General features: G+C 39.5%; 2 protein-coding genes across 2 annotated transcripts in view; one reads left to right on the forward strand and one right to left on the reverse strand.

The window, feature by feature from the left end:
• The window catches only part of LOC118805159, a 1027118-nt gene that overhangs the window by 572868 nt on the left and 429159 nt on the right, over positions 1-25091 (forward strand). The gene's annotated exons all lie outside the window — the stretch shown is intronic.
• The window catches only part of LOC118805150 (butyrophilin-like protein 3), a 30690-nt gene continuing 29252 nt past the window's right edge, over positions 23654-25091 (reverse strand). Inside the window, exon 14 of the mRNA XM_036565764.1 lies at positions 23654-24239. The gene's annotated coding sequence lies outside the window, so the exon portion shown is untranslated. The remainder of the gene's footprint in view (positions 24240-25091) is intronic.

Consider the following 25091-nt stretch of genomic DNA (forward strand, 5'->3'; position numbering starts at 1 on the left):
TGGAGAACAACTGCAGTGCCTGGCTTCAGAAACTGCAGCCACCTTGCTCCCAAGAGATGTTAATGTCATGTGACATGGTGATGTTCCGCAGTACTGGCAAAAGTCAGACAAGATCACGTTAAGTGAGCCCTGCACAGAGCCGCAAGCCGAACCAACCGTTGTCCTGAGTCCTCTGTTCACCCCAAGAACTTAGAATTAGTTCTCTTCTTATGCTTATATTCCCCCACTTTTTGAGTATTTACTGCTTTGCTCTTGAGTCCACCCCTGTGCTTGGTTGGTGGCTTGCCTCAGAGCACTCTGGTTTCCATACACAGGGACCACTGATTCAATCCCTACGTGAGGTAAGCCTGCCACCTTACCGTTGCACAATCTTCTTTGTGTTGGGAGTTTGGATGGGATAGTGAGGATCAGTTAAAGTGTTTTTTGGGAGGTCCTGGCCACTGAAGAACAGGGTAAAAGGGGACAAACAAGGTATGCAGAGAAACAGATGGACTACAGTCTGTAACTGTAGAACTACAAAGTGCACCTATATGGCAAGTCAAGCTGAGGTTAAGGTAGGACCTTATAAAATGGACAGTGAGTGTACATGATTTGTCTTTCAAATTAGTATAGTAACTGAACAGGTTAACAACTGTAGCACTACGCAACATTCAACACAGCACCCTGAAATTCTACAACAGTTTACAGCTGATACTTATTCAGCTTTTTAAAATAGCTTGCTGATGTAAAAGTTGTGATCAAAAATGATGAACAATTTGTGAAAGAACACAAACATTTTCTGTTCTAGCTAAACTCACTCTCAGGATATGTTCCTTTCTGTGCCTGGAACTATACAATGGACTGCTGTTGACTCTTTTTCACCTTGATGAAACATCTGATTCAATAAGTATGTTTTACTTTTTTTTCTGTTGTAATCCTGGTTACAAAACTTTGAATGTACACTATATGGTCAAAAGTATGTGGACATCTCTCCTAATTATTGAGTTCAGGTGTTTCAGTCACATCCATTGCTAACATGTGGATCAAATCAAGCACACAGCCCTCCATAGACAAACACTGGCAATAGAACGGACCATACTAAAGAGCTCAGCATCTTTAAACATGGCTATGGCATGTGTCCGCCCTCTGGGCCCCAATGACGGCCGCGAGAGCCAGCAGGAAAGCTGGGCCTGAACCCTGAGCGTGAACAAAGCCCCTCAAGGACAGCAGGGAGAGAACCGTGAGTGAGTGGGGGACGGTGCCTGAATCCCGAATACTGCCGAGGGACGCGAGTGATGGCGGGAGGAGGAGGTCAGCTGTCAGAAAGAGGGGGGACAACAATGACGGCAACGAGAGGCACAAAGGAGGGAAGCGACTCCCGAACTCTGCCATCCGGGCCCCGCCCGCTGTTTCACATTGAGGCCTCTTCGCTTTGCCTCACATTCTATCCGGGCGGACGAGCTGCGGAGCAGGGTCGGTGACGAGGAGGCGTAGCAACAAGCATTCCCTCGTTCCCTCTCGAAGTGAACATTAAAGAATGCTGCTGCAAACGTTTTTCCTGCCTCCTGCATCCTCCTTGAGCCTGGGTTAGCGCATGCTGCGCTACAGTGGGACTGTCATAGGATGTCACTTCTGCCACAGGTTAGTCAGTGAAATTTCTGTCCTGGTAGATCTGCCCCTGTTGACTGGAAGTGTTATTATTGTGAAAGGGAAGTGTGTCTAGGAACAACAACAGCTCAGCCACGAAGCAGTAGACCACGCAAACTCAGAGTGGGGACACTGAGTGCTGAAGTGTGTAGCATGTTTGTAATGCTATATGGTTTGATGAGTTTGGTGTGGAGGAACTCCAGTGGCCTGCACAGAACCCTGACCTCAACCCCATTGAACACCTTTGGGATGAACTAGAACAGAGATTGTGAGACAGGCCCTCTCGTCCAACATCAGTGTCTGACCTAAAATGCGCTTTTGGATGAGACACAAATTCCCACAGACACTCCAACATCTTGTAGAAGCTTCCCAGAAGAGTTGAGGCTATTAAAGCTGCAAAGGGGGAACAACTCCATATTAATGTCCATATTTTTGGACGTCCAACAAGCTCATATAGTTGTGATGTGTCAGGTGTCCACATACTTTTAGCCACATAGTGTATAATACCTGTAAAGAAAGAATCCAAAGATGATTGCACAGCAGTGATTTCATCAGCCAAACCCCTCCTTTTCAGGCTTTTGTAGACAAAAATGAAGAACCTTAAACTTTGTGTAATAAAGCATCTCACATCAAGAAAGCATGACCATCAAATGAAACACAATATCCTAGCCAGTGGGTAAAATTTAACATGAATAAATTGGGGAGCAAATTGGAAAAAATGCAAAAAAAGGAACAAAGAACTTTTTCGGCAGTATGAAGTAAAAGGAAGAGATGGTTGATAGGAACCAAGATGTGATGTGAACCAACACAGTGTGATGTGAACATATTTTCCAATTGGTGTTTGAATGTACACTTCTGTAAAAAATGGGCCAATTCCAAAATGGCAAAACATTAAGCTTTTAATGGTCTAAACAACGAATCATTAAACAAACAGATGCAGTAAGTCAGTGTGGGAGAGCTTTTCCCTTTGATTTCTTTAAATGTTGAAGTTTTATGTGTAAATTACCAGAATTTTATTAAAAGAAGAGTCAGTATTGATCCACTCAGCACTGATGACTTCAAACAGCTGAGAAACACTGCTGAGCTAGTGTGAGTTTAATGTGAGACTAAATATTCTCTATAGGGACACTGTAATGTGTGCCTTCAGAAAAAGGGACCTTCTGATACTAAACCCAAATCTGAATCACAATCACTTTATTTCACCAAGTATGTTACACATACCAGGAATGAGTCTTGGTGAGTCTTTATGATACGTAACACACTGAACAGACTAGACAAAGACACAGACTGTTAACAAGGGTTAACTAAGAGACAAATAACAACAAGAATAAAGAATCATAAAGAATAATAAAGAGTGAAATGTGAAATGAGCCAAAGACGTGACTATCTGTACATATTCTAGTGTTCACTGCTAGGAAAGAAGGACATACAGCTCATGTATAATTCACTGTATTCTTATCAACAGCTGTTTTAGACACAGCTTCGCCGTATACAAACGGGAGGAGGTCTGATCAGTTACTGTAGAGTAAATGATCGCTCTGTTCAGAGGAGTTACAGTAACACGGAGAGGAGGTCTGATCAGTTACCTTAATACGGAGAGGAGGTCTGATCAGTTACTGTAGAGTAAATGATCGCTCTGTTCAGAGGAGTTACAGTAACACGGAGAGGAGGTCTGATCAGTTACCTTAATACGGAGAGGAGGTCTGATCAGTTACTGTAATACGGAGAGGAGGTCTGATCAGTTACTCTAGAGTAAATGATCGCTCTGTTCAGAGGAGTTACAGTAACACGGAGAGGAGGTCTGATCAGTTACTGTAATACAGAGAGGAGGTCTGATCAGTTACTGTAATACAGAGAGGAGGTCTGATCAGTTACTGTAATACGGAGAGGAGGTCTGATCAGTTACTGTAATACGGAGAGGAGGTCTGATCAGTTACTGTAGAGTAAATGATCGCTCTGTTCAGAGGAGTTACTGTAATACAGAGAGGAGGTCTGATCAGTTACTGTAATACAGAGAGGAGGTCTGATCAGTTACTGTAATACGGAGAGGAGGTCTGATCAGTTACTGTAGAGTAAATAATCGTTCTGTTCAGAGGAGTTACTGTAATACAGAGAGGAGGTCTGATCAGTTACTGTAATACAGAGAGGAGGTCTGATCAGTTACTGCAATACGGAGAGGAGGTCTGATCAGTTACTGTAATACGGAGAGGAGGTCTGATCAGTTACTGTAGAGTAAATAATCGTTCTGTTCAGAGGAGTTACTGTAATACAGAGAGGAGGTCTGATCAGTTACTGTAATACAGAGAGGAGGTCTGATCAGGTACTGTAATACAGAGAGGAGGTCTGATCAGTTACTGTAATACGGAGAGGAGGTCTGATCAGTTACTGTAGAGTAAATGATCGCTCTGTTCAGAGGAGTTACTGTAATACAGAGAGGAGGTCTGATCAGTTACTGTAATACAGAGAGGAGGTCTGATCAGTTACTGTAATACGGAGAGGAGGTCTGATCAGTTACTGTAGAGTAAATGATCGCTCTGTTCAGAGGAGTTACTGTAATACGGAGAGGAGGTCTGATCAGTTACTGTAATACAGAGAGGAGTTCTGATCAGTTACTGTAATACAGAGAGGAGGTCTGATCAGTTACTGTAATACGGAGAGGAGGTCTGATCAGTTACTGTAATACGGAGAGGAGGTCTGATCAGTTACTGTAGAGTAAATAATTGTTCTGTTCAGAGGAGTTACTGTAATACGGAGAGGAGGTCTGATCAGTTACTGTAATACAGAGAGGAGGTCTGATCAGTTACTGTAGAGTAAATGATCGTTCTGTTCAGAGGAGTAACTGTAATACGGAGAGGAGGTCTGATCAGTTACTGTAATACGGAGAGGAGGTCTGATCAGTTACTGTAGAGTAAATAATTGTTCTGTTCAGAGGAGTTACTGTAATACGGAGAGGAGGTCTGATCAGTTATTGTAATACGGAGAGGAGGTCTGATCAGTTACTGTAATACAGAGAGGAGGTCTGATCAGTTACTGTAATACGGAGAGGAGGTCTGATCAGTTACTGTAGAGTAAATAATCGTTCTGTTCAGAGGAGTTAGGTTTAATGGTCAGTTTAAGTGTAAAGTATGACTGTCCACTGTGGTTAATGAGCTACAGCTCTGAGGAAAAAGCTGTTAGCATGTCTGACTGTGCTGGTTTTGATGAATCTTCTACCAGAGAGGAGTGTCTGGAACAGGTGATGCCCAGGATCAGAAATCTTGCAGATTTATTTCAGTCTGTTTTGAAAGATTCATAGATATTGTATCTGATTATCACAACAGCATCACCACCCTTCCATGTCTAGTTTAAAAGATTCTATTGTTTACATAGTAGCCCATTTAAGATCGATTAACAGATTAGAACATCTCTAGATGTTAAAGGTGGTATTTATAGGAACATACTAACATTCATTTTATAACATTATAGATATTGTTGCTGTGGCATCAGCAGTATTCATGGTGATGCTTCTGCTTCTGTCTCTACAAAGATACTGCTTCCTACACAAGCCATTTACATGTAAGTATGATGAATAGGAAGCGATCTGTCAGTGTTAAAACAAAAAAAAAATCAGTTCTGTGCTGTTTAATCAGAGCCACACATGCTTTTCCCCTTTTCTGTATTTTAATATTTTATACTAATGTTAAAACATTATTCTCTGTTTATTTTTCTCTTTTGCAAAATGTGGTCCAGAGGAGGATGGGTTCCCCTTTTGAGTCTGGGTTCCTCTCAGTGTTTCTTCCTCTTGCTCTTAGGGAGTTTCTCCTGCCACTGTTGCCATTGGCGACGCTCACTTGGGCTCAGACCCAGATTTTTCTGTAAAGCTGCTTTGTGAAAACAGCTGTTATAAAAGCGCTTTATAAATAAACTTTGACTTGACCCGACTGTGGCAGGAGAGTCTTAGCTGAAGTCGATAAGCATGTATTTGTCTTAGAAACACTGAGTTGCAAATATGAATCTTCTCACCATTCATGAAATAATTCATCACTAGACCATGGCCCACCTCATGGTCATGCAGAAGACGGACAATCACTGAATCATCAGCAAACTTGATTATAAATGCACTCTGGCAGTCATTGGTGTAGAGCACAAATAACAAGGATCACAAAATGCACCCCGAGACGATCCTGTAGAGCATTAGAGCCTCAGACGAGTTCTCTGTGGCATTCTTGTCAAAAGTCTACCAGCCAACAAATACTGCAAGAGTCAATGCCTGGTATTTCAGAAAGCCTGTGAGCTAAAATATGGGCCTGCATACAATGGGAAAAAAAAACTTTATTGTTCCTGCGTCTTCTTGCCCTCCAGGTGACAAACAACAAAACCCAGCAGTGTTGCTGTGGCATCCTTTCCTTGCTTGAAATGTGAATCAGAGTGGATCAATTACACTCTGTGCCATAGACAGAAACTCCTTTTCTCAATTTGTTGGAGAGCTGGAGAATAAATGTGGAAACGCCACACAAAAACAAGGCACAGATTTTAAGCAGTCAGCCTCTGATACAATCAGGCCCTTGACTTTTCCTCACATTTGTCTGTTCAAGAGTTCTCCAGGTGTCTCAATCTGAACCTGACTGTCCCAAAACAACTCTAAATTTGGCCAGTTCCCTGTTAAAATCAAGGGAATCAAATCTCAAGTAAAACTAATTTAACTCTTCTACCAGGATGGAATCAGACTTACACTGAAAATAGCCTCTTGTCCTGAATTCCCACTATAGCTTTAAGTCTGTCCTCAACATTGTCTTTAAACCTCATTTTGGCCAGTTTTATTTCCCTTTTCACTAACTTTTGAGTAACTCTTTGTTGGTGAAAGTCATCCTGGTGGAAAGCTAGCTTTTTCTGATTGAGAGAATTTTTGAGAGATGTACTGATATCAGGACTTATTTGGGTACATTTGCTTACAGAAAGTCATAACTTGACACTGTGAAAGTCAATTTCTCTAAGTCAGTAAAGAATATTTGAAAACATCCCAGTTGGTACTATGAAAGCAGCCATTCAGTTCATGCATAGCGTCCTTGGTGCACAAAGCAAGCCCTTTGCACTCACCTTTCCCTCTCCTGACGGTTGTTTGGTAAATCAGAGCAAGAAAGATGCAGTTATGGTCAGAAGAGCCTAATGAGGCCATTACATGGGAATTATAGGCTGGCTTTATGGTATCTTAGCACAAGTCCAGCACTTTACCATATCTTGTGGGACGGCTTACGTACTGGTAGAAATGGCCAAGGCGGGTCTCAAAACTACAAGTGTTAAAATCACCAAGTATAAAATGCGAGGCATCAGGGGACAAGCACTGCATGCGGTGCACAAGTTTAACAGTGGTGGATGTTGCTGTCATATTGGCTCTAAGATGAATATAAACCACCATAATAAATACTAGTGAGATCTCTTGTGGCAAATAGAACGGGCACAATGAAACAGATAAGAGTTTGATATGAGGGCTACAAATAGCTTCCCTAATTACAACAGTCTTACACCAGCGGGAGTTAACATACAAGCACACACCCCCTCCCTGTGGCTTGCCGGTCAGCCGTGCACCATGGTCAAATGGCAGACCAAATCCCTTGCTTTCAAAATCCTGGCTCGAGTCATGATGTTTCAACCAGGTTTCAGTCAATGCTATCATGCAAACATTCTTATACTCTCATAAACACTTCACATTCAGTCGCAACTCATTTTAATGGATGGGTTAAAAGCTCAACAATTTCTGTTTATTTTCGAGGCCACATTTTATGTTTTTCCCCAATATGTTGAATTCAGTAAATAAACAGTAGTTTTGTATTAAAATGTGCAGAAGTATGTTCTCTGCAGAGGATATGCTCACTTATTTACACAATCAACAAACTCAGGAACACCAAAACTTTCACATACAACTTATTGGAACTAAGATTACATGTGTAGCTGTAACAGTGAGTGGCATACTGGCAGAAGTGTTTTGAGGATGAACTACTGCTTGTTCAGTTGTCTAATTGCCTGCAACTAGATATTGTTATTTGGCCTGTTAATGTTTTACATTTAACAGCTCATTTATGCTTTTATATAAACCTGAATGATAATAATAATAATGTTTAATTTTTCAGGTCTCTATATTGGTCTTACATCTGTTACTGTAGCTGTAGCCTGCATGTTTAACATCACAGCCTTTGTTTCTATTGGGAATGAAGCAGGAAACTTTGCCATTGGTAAGCACATTAATCAAATCAAACATTTTATGCACATTAAATAAAAGTGCTAAAAATAATAATCCTTCCAAGTCCTAGGTTAACCTTTGGAGTCTGAGACCTGTCAGCCACTTTTGAGGTGGTTTGGCATGCCTTGACATTTTTATAGATTTCACCTAAAAAACATTGATCCCACAGTGTTACATATGATTGTATTTAGTACATACTCAGCACCAGTAATGTGTGAGCAGTAAGAATGAGATTTATCTATTTTTGGGTTGAAATCAACTGTAAACATACACATCATATATATATATATATATATATATATATATATATATATATATATATAATACACACATTGTACAATATGTAGCCATGCCACATATTTACAAGTATTATGATCATTTACACCTGACATATGCATCACAATAGCCTGCACTAATGAGATTTATTGTCATAATAAGCACAGTTTAACCTCCATGAGTCTGATTTAGTTGGCTCCAATGATATTACAGTTAATTTTGTGCAGCACACAGTGTCGTGCTACAGGAGCCAAATATAATGATGCATTAATGATTTGTCAGTGAGTGGGCTACTGTGAACATTAGTTCATTATACATAGCAAAAGGGAACAAACACCGAGAAGGTAAGTTGGACTTCAATGCAGCTGCTTTATGACAGACGTTTAAGCTATAGAAAGCTATAGGCAGAAGAAGCTGGTGAAGAAGGAGCTGACTTCAGTTTGTCTCAACGCTTTCGTCTGAAGAACATCTTGTGAGTTGTTGTTGTGAGTTTTGCAGACAGAGGTTTGTGCTAATAAGGGTAGGGGATGTGCATAGGACAAAAGGGTAGTGCTTTCACGATACACTGAGGCGTCTGTCTGTGCCGGATTCAAACTGTCAATCTGGGTGTTGGTGGACCAGTGTTTCACCTGCGCCGCCAGTGAGGTGTAAAAACAGGTGGAGAAACTGCTTCAAGAAGTGGAGGGAAGTTAATGATAGGAAAGGTGTACAAAGAAGATGCTGAGAAGCGACATGCTCAAACAAAAGAATACAAAACAAACACAAAGAGCTTACAAAATCTTTCCTCGCTCACAAAGGGAACAGCTTTCTTTTCGTTTCTGAACAGAGAACTGTGAGTTCACCACAGCACAAAGCTGAGCTCCTGACGCTTCAGCTCAGGTTTCGTCTGTGTTTCTTTTACCTCTCTTTGCTTCTAACTGAATTTCCCTTTTCTTTTCCTTCTCTTTTCTTGTCATTTTCTCAAATACAAGCCTCTATCTACCACACCGTTCACCCCCCTACAGAGGTGTGACAGAGAACTATTGCTGGCGTGGGCTTTTAAGCTGAGCCTAGCAGGTGTGCCTGCACAGTGCTAATTAGTACTGGGGAATCTGGGGATTCTGGGACTTGGAGTTCTTTGACCCAGCTCCACCAGCTCTTCTTCTGTGCTGCCCTGGCCCCCTGCTGGTGACTGGTGGAACAGGCTGACCGCTTACATGAGTGTGCCCTCCATCAGTGTAAAAACAACCCAAACACATGCTCTTGTTTATAGATGCAGGCATTTTCACACATTTTCTTGCCTCATAATCACAGAATAACAACGGCCAAATTACCATTCCATTATCATATGAATAGCTCTGTTTGCTAATGAGGCCATTAAGAGCTGCTTTCTGACTCAGAGACTGAAACATGCCTGTTGCTGTTTTTATTCTCTTCACAAAACTCTAAAAATATATTTAATTTGTGCAAGTTACTGAAAATTAGTCATTAGTTACAGTTAGTAATTAGTACTTCTTTCAGAAGTAATTGAATTACTAATTAGTTACGAGGGAAAGTAATGTTTGTGTTACTTGTTGCTTCAGTTCTCTTACATGCAACTATATTAATTTAATGTACTATAAATTACTATACAACTATAAATTTTGTCTATAAATTGTTGCACCCATCATCACTATTATGAAATAGAAATAGAACAATAAAACACAATATATATATTTTTATAGGCTTATTTATTGTAGCCTCAACAGGCCTTCACATCAGTTATTAGTATACGAGTCAGTTTTAATACTGTTTCGGCGGTGTGAAATGAAACAACTGTTTCTCAGATTTTACAGTAACTTCTTGTAATTTCTTTGGAAAATGTCCTTCTGCATGGTAACCCACCATCTCTAATTCGTTACTGGTATTTTGCTAATTAGTTCTCTGAAGGCAACTGACTCAACCCTGGACATAGGCTGCATGTCTTTGACAACATACTCAGCAACCAGTCTGTTTAGTTCTGGGTTACAGGCTGTGCAGATGAACCCCTGGGTTTCAAATCGAGCCTTGGGTGTTTGGATGGAGGGGCTCATAGTTCAGCGGGGCTAGCACTGGGGGGTTTTCATGCTTTGTAGAAGCATGTTGCTGTACCAGGTGCTTCAGAAGATCAGAATTACTGTTCTTTAATGTGGATAAAGTTCTCACACCTGCACATAGACTACAGGTCACCAGTGTATTTCTGTCCTTGATCTCGAGGAGGGAAGAATGATGCCCATATTTCCAGGATAGCAAGCTCACATTGTCTGAACCGTCGGCCACTGTGTGGACTAGCGCTAACTGATTCACTCGTTCACTGCGCCACCGTGAGGTCGGGTGATATCAGATCATGAAAAGGAAGCTGGGTGAACAGGCTGTGTTTGTCTGCTATAGTCTGCAGTTCTCCATTAATATTTTCACACATGACAAAAGTAAGGAGCCTGTTTAAATTTCAGTAATTGTAATTGTGCTATTTAATTTGAAAAGGTAATTAGATACATTACTTGTTTACCCAAAAAGGAGTGGAATTACAGTAATGCGTAATTTGTAACTCATTACTTCCAACACTGTTGATGAGTGAATACTTTAGGAATCTGCTCTGTGGGCTGATTACTGTGTTAACTTCTCTGACATCAAGATGTGACTCACAGTATCTATTGACTGTAACCCTACTGTAACGTGAACCTGAGTAGAAGTACATCTCTGTCTAGTGTAATTTGCAGAACTGTTCTGACTTGGTTAAAGAAATTATCTGTCATGTCTGTATGAAACATTATACTTTCTTTGCAGTGTGGATGCCTCTATTTGAAGTAGTAATATATGTCGCTGCATGGATAGCAGTGGTTTTTGTGGTGCGACGTCAGCACAAAAATAAAAATCAAACATGTCATAAATGGAGAGGATTAGGATGTAAGTATATTTAAGAATTCTGATAGATGAAAAAATAAAACAATGTAAAACAATAATTTGTGCTACATTGTCATCCAACATTACTGATTACACTCTAATCTGTAGTGTCTCTCTTTTCAGATGTGTGCTGTGCTGTGGTTATATCAATAGTCATTGTTTTAAACGGTATTTTGTATGTTCATTTTGTAAGAGAAAATATGAAACGTAAAGGTAAGAAATGTCAAATATTATTTATTAAGCATCTTCTGTCATCATTATTGTAAATGGCACTGTATTACCAAAATGTATAACAATAATAATAATAATAATAATAATAATAATAATACAAAATTAGTTTTTGTGAAGTTTTTTTATGCCAAAATTTACAGAGTAAGTTGTTTACTCTGTGTACAAATACAAGTAGAATATATTGTTTTAGCTAATGTATGTAGTTAATGTAGTGTAAGAAAATATAGCCTTTGGTAAGAAAAATAGTCTGGACTGTTTGCAAATAGTTATGAACTTTAAAGATTAATGACGCCAAAAATAGCCACACATATTTAAATTATGTGAAGTGTAGGCTACAAATGCACAGGCTGAACTGTATAATACTACTACTACTAATTATTATTATTATTATTATTATTATATCTACATGTGTAATATAACATTTACATGTAATACCCTGTTGGATGTATATCACTCCACAATCTAACAGATTACTGAAACCTTGTTTTTAAGAATGTGAGAAGACAATCATGATAAACTCTGAACTAATCAAAGTTTATGCAGTTTTATATATTAAAATCTATCACAAAATATATCATAGAAAGCTGAAAAACTCCCTCCTGCACTGTATTTATTTAACATCGGTCATCAGTACTGAAAATGTAGTGCATCAATGTTTGACATTCAGACTCATTACATTCAGTTTTAACCCCAGTAATGAAACAATTGTACCAACAATTACAGATTATTCTGCGTACTTGGCTATGATGGTACTACTGCATATTTTGCCTCCAGCAGCTTTGTTTGATCATCCAAGAAATATACCGAGTAAGTTGATGGAGCAGTTCTGTGCTAATCCTGATTGATAATATGCAATATAGAGTAAACTGCTTGCGTCTGTGTGTGTCCAGTGTAAGATTGACTTGTGCAATTTTGGGCTGTAACTTTACATCAGGTTATTAGTTTGTTTGATTCTTTTCTTGTTATGGTGGAAAGCGAGGGACTTTGATCCGGAGACTTCGCACTGTGGCCTTTGCAGTGCTGGAGAACTATATACATCACGGTTGCAAGACTTTTGTCTCCCTCATTGCTTAGGGAGCATTTTGTCTGTGTTTGTGTGTATTTTGCTTCCTGTTATCTGTATTTGTAATTCATCCTTGGCTTTAAGAAAGTCACTATACATTTTGAATATATTATTTTTATTATTATTAATTTAATTATATATGATCACATTAGCATCATGTACAATTCAGTATAAATAGAAAGTATCTAAATTTGATATGTGATTCTGTGTTGTAGAGCTTCCTCATGTTATTCTTCACCTGTTTGGATCTTCAGGATTAAGTGTTGTAATGTCCCTCACTCTGGCCTTGGAACTGATCTTAAAATCAGGTAAACATGTTACCTAATTTTAAAATGGTCATCGTGCTAATACAGAATTAAAGTTAACGTGTCTTATGATGCACAGTAAACATACTCTTGATGCTTTGCTCAGTCAAGGCTTATACAAATAACAAAACTAAAAACAAAAACAAAGTGGCCAGCTAGGTACCAATTAGGGCTTTAATGGACAACTTGGCAATAACAGCAAGGTTGGACCTGGAATATAGTTTTGACCACCAAAATCCAGAAAGTAGTCCTCCAGCGAAACCATGTCCGGGATTGGTTCTAATTCAGGATAGACAGATAGATAGACAGACAGATGTATAGATAGAAAGTAAAGATAAATAATAAAGTATACTAAAACAATAAAAAGAAGAAGAATGTGCAGTACGAGAATGAGAAGAAAATTGCATAAATACTATGCAGTTGACAGTGCAGTGGTGCACGTCCCCTCCAGTGAATGAACAAGTAACTATGCAGTGTAAACAATAATCCTGTTGAACAGTTGTGCAATATGACATTTAGGAATGCATAAACAAAGTGGCAGTGCAATATGGAATATGTACAAATGTATAATCAAAGTGGCAGTGCACAGTAATATGAGTGGAGAGATGTAGTAATTTCCAGTTGGTGCCCAGTGAGTCTGTCCTGTCAGTGGCTCAGTGTACAGTGATGTCCTGGCACAGTGACAAGGTTCTGTACAGAGCAATCTCTGTTGGTACAAACGATCTCCTGTACCGTTCCTCACTACAGCAGAGCTGAATGACTCTGTTGCTGAAGGTGCTCTGCTGACTGACCAGTAGGTCATGGAGGGGTGTGATGTGTTGTTTAGGATAGCAGTCAGTTTATTAAGTGACCTCCTTTCAACCACCACCTCAAAACCATCCAGTGAGCATCCAGAGGCAGAGACAGCCTTCCTGATCATTTTGTTGAGCTTCTCCTCCCGCCTCCCCAGCAGACTTGGTCTTGGTCACATTGAGGAGCAGGTGGTTCCTCGTACACCACTCAGCAAACCTTTCCACAAGGTTCCCATACTCTCCTTTCTGCTCATCCATAATGCACCTGACCACCACAGAGTCATCAGAAAACTTCTGAAGGTGGCAGTGGTCCGATCTGTATGTGTCCGTCGTGTACAGGGTGAAGAGGAAGGGGGAGGGCTCAGTTCAGTGAGGTGCTCCAGTGCTTCTGACCAGATGATCTGACAGGCAGGTTCCCAACTGCACACACTGGGATCTACCAGACCGGTAGTCCAAGACCCATTCAATCGTGGACATGTCCACCTGCATTCTCTCCATCTTCTCCCCCAGTATGAGAGGCTGGATGGTATTAACCCTTGTGTGGTGTTCATGTTTTTGTTACTCAGCTAATGTTTGCCCACTGCGTTACTAGGTTTTTAATTAATGCAGCCATAAACATTTATGTGAAAATACCAGATGTTTACATTATCCCAATTACAGGCAATAAAGACAGCATATAATATTTGCCATTTACCTCTGTTAGTTCATATCTATAAACAATAGTGTTATCCATTTTTTTGTGACAAAACACAAAAAGAGGGAAAAATCAATATCAACATATGGGTGGAAAAACATGTTTATGTCTGTAGGCTGAAGGGGCTCCAGCCTCCTCCTTCAAAATCCGGCTCTGGCTGCAGAAGCTGGGCTTCTTGGGATGTGTTGTCTTCTCTGGATTTGAGGTCTCACCAGCAGCCATATAGGGGGAGGACAGAGTGAAGGGACACAGCACCTGCACACTCTTATTACCTGTAGGTCCAGCAGACCCCAACACCACGTGTGTTATATAAATGCGTAGGGGGGGCTGTACAGTCTGAAGTCAATAAAAATGTATTTGTTTATATGTTCTTCACAGAAAATGAGCAAAGGTCAAGACGTTTGAGGTTGAAATGATAAAAAAATTGCATCATTTTTCTTTTGGTAAACATTAAAAACGGGTGCCACAGATCCCAACACCACACAAGGGTTAAATGTACTTGAGGAGTCAAAGAAAGGAATTCTCACTATGGTGCTGTTCTGGTCCAAATGGCAACATGCCTTCTGCAGTAGATACATAACAACGTCGTCCACGCCAACCTGCTGTTGGTAAGCAAACTGCAGGGGGTCCAGGAAAGAGCTGACCTGAGGTCTGAGATGTAACAACACTCGTCTCTCCAAGACTTTCATGACATGGGATGTAAGGGCCACTGGTCTGTAGTTATTGAAAGAGGAGATAGATGACTTTGGAACAGGAACCAGGCAGGATGTTTTCCACAGCACTGGCACACGCCCTTGTTTAAGGCTCTGGTTGAAGAGATGCTGAAGAATTCCACATAACTGAGAGGAACAAACCTTCAGGACTCTCGGGTTGATCCCATCCGGTCCAGCAGCTGCTGAACCAGTTAAAGAATACATTCAGCTCATTGGCTGTGTCCAAACTGCCCCAACAGTTTGTTACTTTGTCTTGAAGCCAGTGATTTTCTTCATACCAGCCCACACTTCCTTTGCATTGTTTTGCCGAAGTCTTCCTTCCAGCTTCATTTTATAGGCCTCCTTGCCCTCTCTCAATCTCACTTCAGCTCTTCGTACACTTCTTAGTAATTCCTTATCCCTCAACCTAAAAGTCTACTTTTTCTTGTTCAATAATTCCTTCGAGCATGCTGACATTGTTGGGACGATCAACCAGGGTAGACTTGGCCATGGTGCAGAGGAAGATCTGGATGGTGGAGGACGAGGAGAGGCATGCCAGAGCTGTAGCCATAAAACAAAAGGGCAGCTGGATGCACTGGGACAATGTATGAGAGAGGTCTCTGAGACAGAGGAGACTCCCATTACAAACCTCCAACCAGACTTTGTCTTCTGTTTGAAAAGCATGAAGCAGGTGATCCTCATTGAGCTGATGGTGCCTTGTAAAGAGGCTCATGAGCAAAAGCTCAAGAAATATCAGTCCCTCATTTGAGAGTCAGCAGACAGAAGAGAAGGCCTGGAATTTTCCAGTCGAAGTTGGCTGCAGGTGCTTTCCAGGGCAGTCCTTTGGGAGACCCTTAGGCGTGCTAGGTGTCTAGGAGGGATTCCCAGTTGAGAACCCAAGAAAGCCACAAAGGTCTGATTTGTCATGCTTTGTCCTATGAAGGGATAATGAAAGGAGGAGTGATTGAATGTTGTGCCAGCTAGCTTACAGAAGGCCAAAGAGATAAAGCCCTGCCAAGGAAGCTGGATTCAATGACCCAATCACATTTGACATATCAGTAATACAAGTATATGCATTTTGTATGCCCCACTGTTAGGATAGGTCAAGTGTAATTGTTTTTAGAAGTAAACATTGACATGATAGTCTAGGAAGAAAGTTCAAAGTGCAAAGTATAGCTATTAGCACTAGCTATTGTAGCAAGCTAAGATTTACTCACATTACTAGCTAGCAAGGTTAACATCACATATATTGCTACCTAGTGTAGTATGGCTGACGTTATGTAAGAGATTACCAGCAAAAACAGAAAGTGTCAGAATATGTGACCTCAAGCGAGATCAGTAAGGTCTCACAGCACTTCCTAGTGCTCCAGAGAACACTGTCAAGTGTGCATCTGGCCCCACAGTGCCACCCTGTGATCTGGAGAGTACCTGTGAGCCTACAGTTTACTGCACCTGACCTGCTGACCTCAGAGTCTCTCAACCTGTCTCTCTATTTTTTGTTAGCATTCCTCCTTTGTCTGTCCAGTCTCCAATGCCCAGTTTTGTATCTGTTCCAGTCATTGTTCACCTACTCCTGTTCCTGTTTCTGTCCCAGTCACTGTCTATGTCTCTGTTCCTGTCTCAGTGTTCCTATGTTTTTATTCCATTCCAGTCCTGTCCAGTTGTTTGTCTAATCCAGTGTCTTGGAGAAACTACATTTCATTTCTCTCTCAATGTATTGTGATGAGAAGAAATTACAATAAAGCTGATTTTGACCCCTAGCCAGTCTCTATCATCTGTCCAGTCCAGTTTCCATTGTCCTATTTTGTTTCCTGTCTTGCCTTTTGTCCAGTCTCCTGTCCAGTCTAGCATTATGCTTTCTGTTTGTCCTGTTCAGTCCCCAGCCCATTCAATCTCTGTCCCATGCCCATTCAGATCTTTTCAGCCTCTTGTCCTGTCTTGTCTCATGTCCAGCCTTCTTTTCAGTCTTCTCCTATTCTGTTCCCTGTCTTGCCTCCTATCCAGTTGCCTTACCAGACCCTGGTCTTGTCTTGTGTTCCGTTTTACTGTTCAGTCTCCTGTTAGCGTGCCTTTCTAGTTCCCTGTCCAGTGTCCTGTCCAGTTTCATGTCCAATCTTATGTCCAGCCCCTAATACACCCTGACCTTAATCATGTTCTTGGTCTCTCCTCCAGTTCTTTTTTCTTGCCTCAGGAGCTGTGCCCTGGGGCTTCTGAAACGCTCAGCTCCTTCTTCTTAGTCTGTGTCTGCCCTTCTTCAAACTCAAACAACAAACAGCAATAATACAGACTGAAAACTGACAATGAATGGCAGCGCAAAGGCACAGGGATTGGTGCAATGCTGCGCAAAGAACTGAGTGAAGAGAGAGTATATATAGCTGTGATGATGAGCAGGGAGACCAGATCCAGTTGTTGGTACTCGGGCAAGGCGGAGGGCTGGGTTCAAGGGAGTGTTTCAGGCTGTGAGAAGAGGTTGGCTGGCTGGTTAGGACACTTTACAGATATAGCAATATTTACAACATCACATGATCCAGATCTACAGTTCATCACAGTAAACACGTTCAGCCTCTGTCAGGATCTGACCTTAAATTTAACAGAATAATCAGCAAAATCTGCTGAAAAACTGCTGATTTGTGATGTTTGATTAGAAGCAAACAGGAAGTGAGTTTCACACCTGCAAATCTTCCAAACAAAAGGCTGTTTCTGTCCAATGACACTGCTTAGAAACCAGAAACAAGGAGAATGTAAGTTTGTGATTCAACAGAATAATTATAATGAAACTTAATATCTTACTGAAGGATATTTATGATTGATCTGTAGGAACTGGACTGAGAACTCTGCCTGAAATGCACATCATCATCCTGCCATTCGAATCACTCTTCATATCTGGTTGGATTGCTTTACAAATCTATGACACCTGTAAGTACTGACAAAGAAAATGATAATAACAATAATAAGAATGACCAGGTACTCCTGGCTGTTTATGGGTAGGCCACCTAACTCTCCACTGCCATAGATGGTGCTGACTCAGACCTGGCACAGTAACACAAAACAATGACCCCATTTCTCTTCTTCAGATTAATACAGTTTAAGATAATCTACAGAAGCAGGTTTAGAAGCTGTGAAATACAGGATGTGTTTAAAGAGGAAAGACTTCAGAAGAGTTTTGGAGGAAGAAATAGACATTCAAAATTAACTGTATTTATTATATAATATAATGTAAAAGTAATTATAATGATTGTAATTACACTGTATTTTTCTCTCTTCTGTGTGATTAAAGGGATGAGGATGAAAGACAGGTAAACTCACCTAAACTCAATTCAACAGACAGGTGTTCAGTTAAACTTAATTAACAATCAAATCATGTCAGTGTAATTAAATATATATTATATGTATGTTTTATAGTGAGAGTGATTGAAGTCTGGACTCATACTGACCCTTGGAATTTAAGGATGAAAAATTTTAGTTTAAGGGTTAGAGTTGAAGTTTGAGAGGTTGAAGCTAAATGATTAAAGTCAGAGTTTAAGGGTGAAAGACAAAGTTTAAAGGTTACAATCAGAGTTTTGGGATGAGAGTCAGAGTTTAAAAGTAGGGTTTAAAATGGGATTAAAATGAGTTTAATGGGCAGAGTTAGAGTGTAAGGGTTTAAAGCAAGTTAGAGTCAGAGTTTTAGGAGCTAAATTCATAGTTTTAGGGTTAAGGTTAGAGTTTAAGGGGTTAAAGTGAGAGTTTAATGGGTTAAAACATTAGAGTAAGAGGTTAAGGGATTAGAATTAGAGTTTGGAGGTTAAGGGTAGAGTTTAAGGGCTGAAAGTAAAAAAGTAAAAAAGGTTAGAATAAGAGCTTAGGAGTTAAAGTTTAAGGGTTAGAGTCAAAGTTTAAGAGTTAAAGTCAGAGTTTAAGAGTCAGAGTCGGAGTTTAAGGGTCTGAGTCGGAGTGTAAGGGTTGGAGTTGGAGTGTAAGGGTCAGAGTTTAATGGTCAGAGTCAGAGTTTAAAAGTTAGAGTTTAAGAGTTACAGTTGGAGTTAAAGTCTGAGAAAGCATTAAATTTAGAGCTTAAGGGTTAAAGTTGGATAATAAAGTGTTAAGTTTAGAGTTTAAAGGTTGAAGTCAGAGAGTAATGGGTCACTTTTAAAATTTAAAGGTTAAAGTCCGATAAAGTTTTAATTTTAGAGTTTAAGGGTAAAAGTCAGACGTTAAAGCCTTAAATTTAAGTTTAAGGGTTAAAGTCAGAGGGTTTAAGTTGTTAAATTTAGAATTTAAAGTGTTGATTGTATTAACTGTGCTTTTTATTGTCTGTAACAGAATAAAGAGTAACTTTGAAGCTGGAGGGGAAGCAGATCTTCAGGTAGGACGTGTAAAGTGTGGATTGTGTCTGTAGTAAATAAATGTGTTGATGGTGGGGTCAGTCTGAGTGGACTGTTCTGTGGTCAGGTTGGTGAAGATGGTGAAGAAATGGAGGTTCTGTCCTCTCTGTCTAAAAGTCCTGAGTGCTGAGGTAACCACTCTGATATGAGGAGGAGATTTTCACTGTTTGATGGTGAAGATGATGATGATGATGGTGATGGTGATGGTGAGGAAGATGATGATGATGGTGATGGTGATGAAGATGATGATGATGATGGTGATAATAATGATGGTGATGGTGATGATGATGATGGTGATGGTGATGATGATGATGATGATGTGTTCTTTATTCTACAGGATCGTTCAGTACTGTAGAAGAACATGTTCCACTGCTGGAGATCTGGACAACCTGAACACAGTCTCACTGATAAACATCTCACACTTACTGAACACTCAACCAAACTCTGCTGTGTGAGCTGAGCTAAAGTTCTGACTCACAAACTGCTTACAGTAACATTATTTATAGTCATTTACACTTCAGTTCAGAGCTGTTTGAGTGTGAAACTGTAACCATCTACAAAACACCACACCTGATACCAAATTACACTACAGACGGCGTCCACATATTTTTGTCTGTCTGTGTTTTGTTGTCCAGACAACAGCAGCATTTCAGTTCCTGAAAACGCAGCTTTTTGGGAACACTGATGTCACACTGTTCACTCACAAGGCTGTGGCTGTTTTCACTTACTGAGCAGAACTCAGCCTGAAATACAGCTGCTAACTCCTGCTCGGCATTTTGGGAGTTAACAGAAATCACACTGGGGGGCTTTAGTTTCAAAATGATGAACGATTTAAAATGAGGTTGTTAGAAGTGAGATGCAGAAGAAATACTAACGATTCTGCACTATTTCCGTAAAAAATATAATAAAATGTAATGTGATCTGTTTAATTCCTTCCATTGAAGCTTGTGGTCAGATTATTATTATTATTATTATTATTATTATTATTATTATTATGTGGATTTGATCGGCTCATCAGAGGATTTTGTTTTGCAAAGTTCATGCAGCTTGAGTGCAAACGGGTCATTACCACTAAAGAGGGAAACGCCACCAAATACAAATGGCTTCTGGTATTCATGTAAATATTTTGACAGTTCTGCTCTTTGCTTAAATTATAATATCATTGGTAATTAAATAATAATTTGTGAGTAAATTGTAATTTATATTAAATTAGAAAAGACGAACCCTAATCCACTGTTTACAGTTTTAGGTTTAAGATATTACAAAACTGTTTATTTTGTCTGTGTTTGTATTATTATATTATTATATATATTCTATAATATTACAATACATATGAGCAATATTAACGTGATTTTGTGTGTGTCCGTGTATTTAACCGGTTATTTTTGCCCAGTACTATATAAATAAATATTTTCACACACAGTCACTCCTCCTTGTTTCTGCGCTCATTGTCCATTTTATCAGCTTCACTTACTATATAGGGTCACTCTGTACAGTTACAGACTGTAGTCCATGTGTTTCTCTGCATACTTTGTTAGCCCCCTTTTACCCTGTTCTTCAGTGGTCAGGACCCCCATGGACCCTCACAGAGCAGGTACTATTTGGGTGGTGGATCATTCTCAGCACTGCAGTAACACTGATGTGGTGGTGGTGTGTTAGTGTGTGTTGTGCTGGTCTGAGTGGATCAGACACAGCAGTGCTGCTGGAGTGTTTAAACACTGTGTCCACTCACTGTCCACTCTATTAGACACTCAGTGTTTAGTAGAAAGTGTTGACACAGAGTATAAAGAGAGTGAAATGGAGTGAAATGTTCGGATCTTTGCTTCACTGTGGAGGGATTTATACAGGACTGAGTCTGGGAGTCACTTCAGTAGAGAACAGAGAGAAAACAGTGCTGAGTTTATATGAAACAGTGTTTTACACTAAAAAGGAAACATCTTAGCTTTTAACTGCTTCACCACAGTCATTCAAAAGTGCTTTATAAATGAGAAAATACAGAGATAATTCAAATTAGAATTTAAAAAGTAGCATAGAGAGAACAAGAGGAGAAAAAAATTAAAACACAATTATTAACAATACTTTTGATGGTTTAAGGTGGTTTAAGGTGATGATGATGATTTTAAAAGAAAAGAAGTGAATCATTAAATTTAAAGTCACATTAAAGTTAGAATAGTAAAGTGCTGTTATAGGGGAGGAGTGGAGTAGAGCTAACAGGGTTTAAATACAAAGCTTAACATTTTCATTCACCTCATTGGAAGTTTCTAAGTTTCGATTAACTGAGCAAATATGAAACATCAAACTTATAACAATGCATCAACACTTTACACAAGCTGAGAGTATAAAAAGCACAAATACAGAAGCCGAGATAGTTTTTAAGCTAAGCTGTGCCCACATGTTACACAGCTCAGGATCACTTGTTGGATATTCGTCCTGTGACTGAATCCCTGCACCGAATCCTGTGTTTTTAGTGCAGGAACTGGGGTTTGTGGGAGATGATTGCTTCACTCTTCCACACATTGACTTGCTGAAAGTTGTGAGAGAGTTCGTTTGATGAATCTGCTACCATTTCCTGAGGAACCTGAACCGAAAAACAATCCACACAAACTGTTCAAACTGTACAAGCTGTTCATTTAGTTATAGAAACAATCAGCATTTACAGTCTCACCTGAGGACCTGCTTCCCTCCCATCTTCAAAATTATTCTTTATCCTGTTAGAAACAGTGAGGGATGAGATTTTACACTGTTTAATTCACTCTGTTTTCTTAAATTAATGTGTTTATCTGCATCTGAAATCAGTGAAAGCTGTCCTGATCAGCGTGTCTTACATGTTCACTCTTCTATACAGGGAGCTTCGCTGCTGATACACCAGAGACATATATTTTCTAAAATACACTCTGAGCATCATTAATTACTGATGCATGTATATTAACACACTTATTAATGAATGGAGTTTACCTGTCTCTCATCCTCATCCCTTTCAGCAGACATACAAGGAGACACATACAGTAATTACAATCAATAAGTAATATTATTAAATTATAATTTCAATTACATTTACATATGACATAATTACAGCACAGTATCTTTGCACCTTTTATGAAGTGAAGCAGCAAGTCTGTATGAAGTATAATCCTTTATGAAGTTCATTTCACATATTAATAATAATTTAAAAGGTGAAATCCTGTTGATGTTATCAGGCTTGGCTAAAAGAGCAGAGACACATACAGGTTTAAAAAAAGTTCTGTTCTTTTCTTTTCCACTCTGATTATCATACTGGCTGAAATGCAGCATTGCACAGGTGTGCCTAGTTGGCGGTAATCGGCCCATAGGCTTCTGGGAATTGGAGTTCCCAGGATTGGTTGCTCTGCTGGTGGTGGCACATGTTGATCTCTTACAGGGGAGAATACAGAGGATACACTGATTGTTAAGGATGTGAAATCAGCCATTGCATTTCCTCCAACCTGGAGAAACAAACCCAGTCTGATTCCATCTGTGACTCACCCAGATGACGCCTCTCACAGTGAGGCATTCATTCATCTCAGAGATTTTAAAAGACCCTCCCACCTAGATACACATTTCTCAGATATCATCCCACACATGTGTGGTTAATGCAAGGCCTACAGTCAGAAGCCACAGCCTGATGTCTCTAAGACTGCCTCTACAAGCAGAGACTACATCTGGGGAAGCCATTTCAGCTCAGCAACTCAGTCAGGGCTCATGTTGTCTAAGAGGGGGTCCAGCTAAGTCATTCATCTGGATATGGTCACTGCTCAGAGGTCAATACGTCCCCAGAAAATGTTGCTATTCTCATTTTATCAAAGAATAATGTGAAATTGTCTGGTGTGCTTTTAAGCATGTTAATCAGAGGTTTTCTTCTTCTTTATTTTACAGTTATTCTGATCCTCATATATTTATTTTAATTTAAACAATATGATCCCTTTATTTTATAGCTTCAGAGGTTAAAAACAGAAACAGTGAACAGGGCAGTTAACGCAGTTTAGGTTTATGTATATAAGATCACTGTTTTTCATGCTAATCCTTTGTTTCAAAATTAAATGAGTCAAATTAGTGTTTGATTTGAATCTTGATTTCATATGAAAAACATATTGAACATATTGAAAGTATGTTTATCATTAAATCCTAATTCGTTTCTCTGTTTATAGTACTTACAGCTGCCATAGATTTGCAAGGCAAGCCAACCAGAAATGAAGAGTGATTCGAATGGTAAGATGATGGTGTGCATTTCTGGCAGAGTGCGCACTCCTCCACCTGCAGATTCATAACACACACACACACACACACACACACATACTTGTTTTTGTGAATTGTGGGGGTCACCTGGAGGAATTGTCACATTGTGGGGACCACCCTTTCCAAAGGTCCTACAGACTTGAAAAAAATCATGCTTTGTCAAAATGCACTTGTGAATCATAATATCACTTCAAATTTCAAATATCTCACCATAATGGATTCTGACCTGACCTGGAGGTCACTTGTGGGGACATTTCAGGTATTGAGTATATCTGAGGACCATCATTACACACATCACTCGTTTTCATTCTTTGTGAGGACCAGTTCCATACTGAGAAGGAACACTGCTTTTTTCTTCTTAATGCAAACAAAATTACTAATCCAGATAGATGCATTAGTTTAAAGATGCATTTATTAGTAACAGAATAAGTATTAGATGTAGAAAAGTTAAGAACATACTGCAGCAAATATGCATCTTGCAATAAACCTTTTACCTTGAACAACCTTGTCCACATGACCAGATTAACCAGACCAAAGAAAACCATGAAAATTAACAATTTAAGTTAAATAATAAAGCTCTCCATTCTCCATTCAAGATACAGTATGTGTTGACCAAGTCTTACACCTGTCTCTGCAATGCTGTGATGCGATTTTTTACGTAGAACTTAACAGCTAACCAGTCTCTGTTTTTAAGTGCCAGTGGTTCAGCTTCTATACAGCGAACACAGTCAGCTTTTCCTGGAACTTTCCAGCTTTGAATGAACCTCATCATGTGGTTCTCCACAGCATGGATTTCATTAACACTCCAGGGTGTTCTCTTACAGGGACCTAAGAGATAAAAAAAAAACACAAATCAAAAGAAATTTTCGTATGCATAAAATGTCATCAAAGCTTTGATCTTTAATCAAACATGCATTTGGCACAAACGGCATAATTTATTTCAGAATCGATTGCGTTTACTGTCATTTTGCAGCAATTTTTAAAACATGACCAAAAAATGAATATGAGATGACAGTTTAGAATTTCAACTTTTCTGATATTTACATCTTGATGTGTTGAACAACTTAGAACAGGGCACCTTTGATGGCAGACCACCCAATTTTTAGGTCAGCAAATCTATAGTAACATGGTCTTAAAGTAAATTAAAGCAGATAACACTTTATATTTTGTTGTGTATCCCTTGCTTGCAGTAACTGCATCAAGCTGGTGACCCACTGACACCACCAAACTGTTACATTCTTCTTTTGTGATGCTTTTCCAGGCTTTTTACCACAACTTCTTTCAGTTGTTAATTTTTTGGGGGGGTTTCTCCCTTCGTTCTCCTTTTCAGGAGGTGAAATGCTGCTCAATTTGGTAAAGGTCCAGTTAATGCAAGAAACACCTGTTGGTCACATGTTCTAATATGTTTGCTAACTGGAAAAATGGGTGGGTTCAAACAAAAGTTGCCATGTTCTGCCATCTAGATGTAAATATCAGAAAATAAAAGCTGATCTATGAATGAAAAATGAAATTCTGATCTATCATCTCATATTAATCTTTTGAGCAAAAACACAAAAGAATTGGCCTTTACATTCCAAAACTTTTAGAGGAGACTGTATGTGGAATATAGCCGCAGTAAACAGTTAAACTGGATCAGGGTTGTACTTTATATGTATAAAGTGGAATCCTAAAGTTTTTATT

The sequence above is a fragment of the Colossoma macropomum genome, unplaced genomic scaffold (assembly GCF_904425465.1).
Source record: "Colossoma macropomum unplaced genomic scaffold, Colossoma_macropomum, whole genome shotgun sequence".
NCBI classification, from domain to species: Eukaryota; Metazoa; Chordata; class Actinopteri; order Characiformes; family Serrasalmidae; genus Colossoma; species Colossoma macropomum.